Source organism: Pteropus vampyrus, unplaced genomic scaffold (genome assembly GCF_000151845.1).
Source record: "Pteropus vampyrus isolate Shadow unplaced genomic scaffold, Pvam_2.0 Scaffold63, whole genome shotgun sequence".
Lineage (NCBI taxonomy): Eukaryota > Metazoa > Chordata > Mammalia > Chiroptera > Pteropodidae > Pteropus > Pteropus vampyrus.
In genome coordinates, this window is record NW_011888844.1 from 8,378,407 (window position 1) to 8,385,478 (window position 7,072).

Below are 7,072 nucleotides of genomic sequence, written 5' to 3' on the forward strand. Positions count from 1 at the left end.
TCTGTGCAGCTTTTAGTTTGATATAGTCCCATTCATTTAACTTTGCTTTTATTTCCCTTGTCTTTGACTTCGAATACATAGAATTCTTTATAAATCTAAGGTCCATGAGTACCTATGTTTTCTTCTATTAGTACCTATGTTTTCTTCTATTCAATTTATTGTTTCAGGTTTGTATTTAGGTCTTCGATCTATTTTGAATTAATTTTGGTATACAGTGACAGAGAACAGTCTGTTTTTATTTTTTTGTTTTTTTGTTTATTTTTGCATGCGGCTTTCTAATTTTTCCAGCACCATTTATTGAAGATGTTTTCTTTTCTCTATTGTCTGTTTTTGGCTCCTTTGTTGAAAATTATTTGCTCATATATACGGGGTTTTATTTCTGGACTCTCAATTCTGTTCCATTGGTCTCTGTGTCAGTTTTGCTGCCAACATTATGTTGTTTTATTATAGCTTTGTAGTATAATTTGAAGTCAGGCAGAATGATACCTTCAATCTTGTTCTTTTTCTCAGGATTGCTTTATTTTCATCTCTAGAAGTTTGATCTGAGTTGTTTTGTTTTATAACTTTCCACTCTCTCCCTAACATGTTTAATATTGTGTCTAGCTTCTTAAACATATGGAATAGTTTCAATAGTCAATAAAACATGACTATTTTAATGTCATATTTACTAAAATATTATTACTTTTATTTCTGGGTCTATTTAATTACCCATTTCCTCCTCAACATTGATTTATATTTTCCTGTGTCTTTGCATGCTTGGTGCATTTGAATTAGCTACCAGACATTGTGGATTTTAAATTGTGGGTGTTTCCTTATAAATCTTTTTGAGCTTTTTTTTGTGAGTTGTAATTTAGTCAATTAGAGATAGTTTGATATTTTTAGCCTTATATTTAAGCTTTGTTAGAAGAGAACCGAACATAATTTATTCTATAACTAAATTTCACTTAGAATGAAGAACAATCACTACTCTAAACAATTTATAATTTTCAGCAATATCTACTGAGGAGATATCAGAATCTCACATTAGCAATGAATACATTATTTAGGCCCATATGTGTAGCATATAAATTTATAAACATGTGTAGGTATCTACAATTTAGTAAATTAAAAAAAATTATGTTTTTTTTTACCTTGTCTCCTGACTTCCCTCATTATTCTCTGCTAAAATTTCTCCTTAACCCTGTCCATGCCAGGTCATTTTTCTAATTTTTCCTTATATGCTATATGATGATGATTCCATATTCTAAAAGCTACTAGGAGAAAGTACTAATAAGTACTTTCAGATATTTACTAAGATCTGAACTTAGTAAACCACAATAACATTAGTAACCATGAATTTGTTGTCCAGGATGCACAGACAAGAAAAGCAGCTTCTATTAAATGAAATTGGAGTAGGCAACACTTTGAAAATGCCTGAGGTCAAGTGAATCTATTTGTCTGGTAATATTACAGCAGTTTGTAAAGAAAATCAAAAATATATTAGCAAGTCAATAAGCATAGTGATCATTTCAGAGATTATTTTACAGGTTATAGAGTCTCGGCGACATTTAAGATTTTAACATATCATCTATATATTATGGGCTTTACATTCTCTTCCATCTTTATTTTGCTCTATTTTTATTTGATTCTCTATTAAACAGGTATAGATAATTAAATAAAATAATAGAAAACACTTATAACATTAAATAAAAATAATTAATAGAAAAATATTAACATCAATCATGAATTTAAAGAAATAAAAGATTAATGATACAGTTGAAATTGCTTAATTATCCTTCTTCAGGATACTCCCATCCTTCTATTACCAAAGAAAACCATAGCCATAAAGTTGGTATGTATTTTTCAAATTTATATTTTTAACATTTATGTCTCACATACATTTCTGTAAAATCGAACATGATCACATCCAAAATATCACTTTGTCTTTTACCTCCAAAAGGTAACCAAAACCAAAAATTAAGACAAAATCTTATTTGTGGATTATATATTTTATATAACTTGTAAAGCAACTCCTTTTCTTTTTGAACATTTTTCAGACTATCCACACAGATACATATAAACTTATTTTATCTTTCTTTTTAATTTTACTAAATGATATAAGTATACTTACATTTTATTTTATTTTATTTATTTATTTTTTAGGTGAGGCAACCCTTGGTTGATTTCACAGATTGTAAGGACCTAGTCAGTTTACAATCCCTTATTTTTTTAAATTTTTAAGCCTACAGTACCTGGTCTTCCTAGGTGGTCTCCCATCTAAGTACTAACCAGGCCCAACCCTACTTAGCTTCTGAGATCAGATGAGATCGGGCTGGTTTAGGGTAGCATGGCCGTAGACAGTATACTTACATTTTAAAGTACATGTGTCCAGTTTTTTCTATTGTAAACAATGTTAAGGTGATGATATATCTATGATATATGATGATATATGATGATATATCAATGTTAAGGTGATGATATATCTATGGTATATGATGATATATGATGATATATCAATGTTAAGGTGATGATATATCTATCTATTATACATACATACAAGATTATTTTTACAATATACATTTATAAATCATAAGGCCAAATTATAATCCAAAGTCATCGTAACACGTTTATAGTCTCATCAAAAGAGTATATAAATTCTGGCTTTTCTCATATCCTCGCCAACAGTATTTTCAAATATTTACCTTTATTTTCTATTTTTCTAATTACCTAAAAAGAGGTAGGGGCTCAATTTTGCCTTTTCACCTTTTGAAAATTGTAGTAAAATTAGTCAGTTTCTCTTAAGACTTCATGTTTCTAAATGTAATTTTTGAGGATATAATATCTTCAATGGGTAAGAGAAAAATACAGTGGAATAGACTCCATAAGTCTGTTTCCAAATGCTAGAAAGAAAGTTTTCAAAACAGGTTGATGTTTATTTAATTAAGGGATCAAATTAAGGAGGCTGATATATATTTAGAGGGACAGACAAATGAGCATGATAGAATTATCTCTTTATAATTTTCTAATTATCACATTAATAGAATGGAATTTCTTTAAAGTTGAAAGAAATATTGGGGCCTAGGCCAGGCCATCCCAAGATATCCCACAATGAAATATTGATATTATAAATTAAAATTTCAAGAAACAGTAGGAGAAGGAAGATCTCTCTGATTCTCCTCTATCACCCTAAAAGCAGGCTATAGATTTCCAAAGTGATAAGTGACCTACCTGCTCTTGAGGGCTGAGAGACAACCTTATTATAAGAATTACAAAATCCAGACTTGAAAAAACCTGTACAAACAAACCTTGAACTTTATTAATTTACTACTTAAGCCCAAATCTTACTTAACTTCCTTTCTAATGAGCACTACCTTTCTTTATCCTGGCAATTTCTCACAAATTTATTGTTTCTTTGTCTAAAAAGTAAAAAACAGTGCTTAGTTCAACCATTTCTTTGAGCTTAATTTTATGATCTGAGTATCATATTGAGATTCTCCTGTTTGCATATCTAAAATCGTTTTATTTTTTCTCCTGCTATTCTAGTCTTGTGTCAATTTTATTAGTCCATCCATAATAACTAAAGAAGGAAAGAAGGGAGAATTCTCCCATTCCCTGACAGATACTCAAAGGGAACAGAGTTGTATAAGTTTGACCTCCAAATATCCAAAATAACCTAAAAGAATAATTTATCTTTTACCAGCAAAAGTTAACTAAGAATCAGTAATCAACGTATGAGTTTTGCATGTAGTAGTTAACAAAAATAATTTTGTAGACATTAAGATCATTAGCATGGGCATTATAAGAAACTCTAATACTAACACTAATACTACTAAAAATAGCTAACACATAAACTACTTATTAAACTTTATGTAGTTTACTCATTTATTTACCACAACAAACTTAGGATACAGGTCTTACTGTTACACTTGACTTTATAGATAAGGAAATTGAGACTTAAATTTGCTTGCTCGACTCCTTCAAGGGGCTTCTTTTTTATTTTTCTTTGTTTCATAAGCTGAATTTTTTCAAGGTAGTTTGATACATATATTGAGAATATTTTCATGCATTTTAAAGACTATTTTATTGGCGACAGTGATATTAAGGGAACAGAAAGCTAATAAGTTATATTTTTGAATCAAAAAGCATATCATAAAAGAGACTTAGTGGAGAAACTGTATAGCATTGTGAAGGGGGAAGGGAGAACTCGAGAATTATTGAAATCATGTATAGTTTTTTCAGTAAAATCAGTAAAAATTTTTAATTTATGGTATAAGGTTGAAGTTGCTCAATCACACTCTAAAATTCTAGTATATATGCTACTGAAATGAGCACGACACACTCTAAAATTCTATGTATGCCTGAAATATTTTTCGTATTTTCATATTGCTGACAAAAATAATTTTAAAAATTTATTTTATAATTTTCAACACTTTATCATGCAAAAATACAAAAAGCAATTTTTACCTTTGAAATTTCTATTTAAAATGAAAAATAATTCTGAAGAAGGCTTTATATATCTTGAATATAATTAAATTTGCATACTCCTTAATTAATCAATTCATTAAGTTTATTCCAGTATCCCAATTTCAGGCAATGGTACTAAATAACTAAAAATAACAACAAAAACAATTCTTTTCCTGCTAATTGATACCACCAGGCACATACATTTAACATTTCAAAAGTAGTCTTTCAACAAACAAGTATACAAACAAAACCAAATAAGTTTATTGTACCCATTATTTTGAGCTGTAACTACTGAAAAATTCCATTTCATTCTCAAACTCTCTTCTGTGTTGTCTTCTAATATACAACTCTGTTTATATATCTTTCTTTTTCTTTTTTTAAATTTATTTTTATTATACACACTGAACACACACACAGACACGCACAGACACATACAGTCACCAAACTAGCTGTCTACCATCATTCTTTTGAGAAATTCATTATAACGCCAATACAGTTTTGTTTGTAATAACAGTTTTTTTCAAGAAATATTATCGTCAAATCATTTATTTTAATCTGTAATGTATACATCAAACATTTATAACTAAGTATCCCAAAAAGATCAATGACTATTCCATGATTTTTTACATTTCCAAGTGTATAATTTCAAGTGATCCCTTGAGTAGCTATAAAACACTTCTCAAATTCAATTCCTAATTTCATATATAATAGCTTCTTTTAGCAAGAAAATTAAAGAGCACTTTATTTTTGATTTAGAATATTGTAACATCTTGAATTTACAAATTTAGATTACTTAATGGTAATGCAAAAAATAATTTATATATGTTACAAGTTATAACAGCAGAAACATGTTATATTTTTATTAAAAATAAACAGCCTAATATTTTGTGAGGTGTTAGTTCAATATTAGCATTTTGAAACTGTCCTATAATATGTCCAAACTTTATGGATTTATTATTGTTAAAATTATATATTGAGTTTGTGGGGGTCCAGAACGACTCACTCCAAGATGCGTCTCTGTGGTATGCAAATTGTTTTAAGCTAAAGGTAACTTTAACAGCAGGCTCAAGAGAAACTTCTACACACCCACATCCACTAACTACGTAGAAGAATTTGAATTAGCGGTCTAGCCAATAAGAGCATATCAGAGATAACTTCTCTTGACCTATCTATAGAGCAGGACAAACTTCTATTTACTAAAGGTCTGCTCTTCTTATCACCCTACAATGACTTTGAAGCACCCAAGGCGCATTACCTCATTTCTAGCTCAAGATTTTTTATGTACTTGTGTTCCCTTCTGATCTCTGAACATCTTGTGAGTATGGGGTCTCTGATTCTCTCATGCATGTGGGGTTCCTATACCTACATGTGTATTAAATTTGATTATTTTTTCTTGATAATCTATCTCATGTCTATTTGATTATTAGACCAACAAGAAGAAACTTGAGGGTTAACAAAATTTCGCTCCTCCCCTACAAATTCTTTATAAGACCGTTGTTTATTTCAGATTTTTTAGGTAGTTGAGTTTCTGCGATGTGTCAGATTCTGTGCTAGGAAGTTTCACATATTTCACCACCTTTAAAACTGTCAACAATCTTCTAAATTAAGCAGAATATTTTATATAAGGTTAAGGTGAAGATGAGAGAAAAGTAAACTTACTTGCATAATTCTACACCAGTTACAAATTGTGACATAATGTCTCAAACTTAGATCTTGACTCCGAATCCAATATTATTTCCACTATAATATATGTTGAATGTTATATCTTTATATATACTAGTAACTAATTCACCTATATTAAATGTGATATTTCCAAAGCCATTTTTAGCTGGCAAAATGGTTCGATTTCAATTAATACCTCCAGCATATAACAGTCGAATTATTTTCCGGATAAAGGTATAACTTATATTATGCTATAATAATAGTCCAGAAATATTTTATGTCAAAATTTGCAAGATAAAATTACATTTAATCCTGAGGTGGAAGAGAGGGATAGTTTTAACTAAAAGAAATTACTTTTTTTGAAAAAAAGTTTCTGTAAAAACTGACCTACTTAAAAAGGTGTGTAAATTTGTATGTTTGTAAGAATTTTCTTAACTTGTAACCTAATTATGATAAATGGAATAGAATATGACCTTCTAAGGGGAGTGACAACTGCATGCCAGAGTTCAATAGATTTATTATTGACATTATAAGTGATTTTATGATAAGAAATCTGTTATAATGACAAAAGATGCACTGGCAAACACAATTATTTCCTTCTCTAGTCACTTTGTATAAATTTGTACATGTAACTATTTTAGGTGATACATTTATAAATTGTCAAGTATTTTTGGTATTTAGAATATAAATAGAATTATTCTGTTCTGTACATATAACCTGATCTGTGATTATTCTCTTCATGAAGATTTTTTTAAAAAATCACTCTTCTTCATTCAACAATAGCTTTATTAAAAAAATAAACACAGTTAATACTATGTTATGTTTCAAGTTCCTTTGAATGTGATCGATGTTAACAAGATTGTTGTAACTTTACCCTTGAGATCAAAATGAATAATTTGAGCTGTTATAGGAGCAGTCTTTCTGTGTAGTTTGAGTGTTAAGAACAGTGCAGCATAGAAGTTATTTT

The 7,072-nt window shown here is 29.1% G+C and overlaps 1 pseudogene; it reads right to left on the reverse strand.

Annotated features, from left to right (window-relative positions):
- Positions 1-2,219: 2,219 nt before the first annotated feature.
- Positions 2,220-2,338, reverse strand: LOC111740427 (annotated as a pseudogene).
- Positions 2,339-7,072: the final 4,734 nt, after the last annotated feature.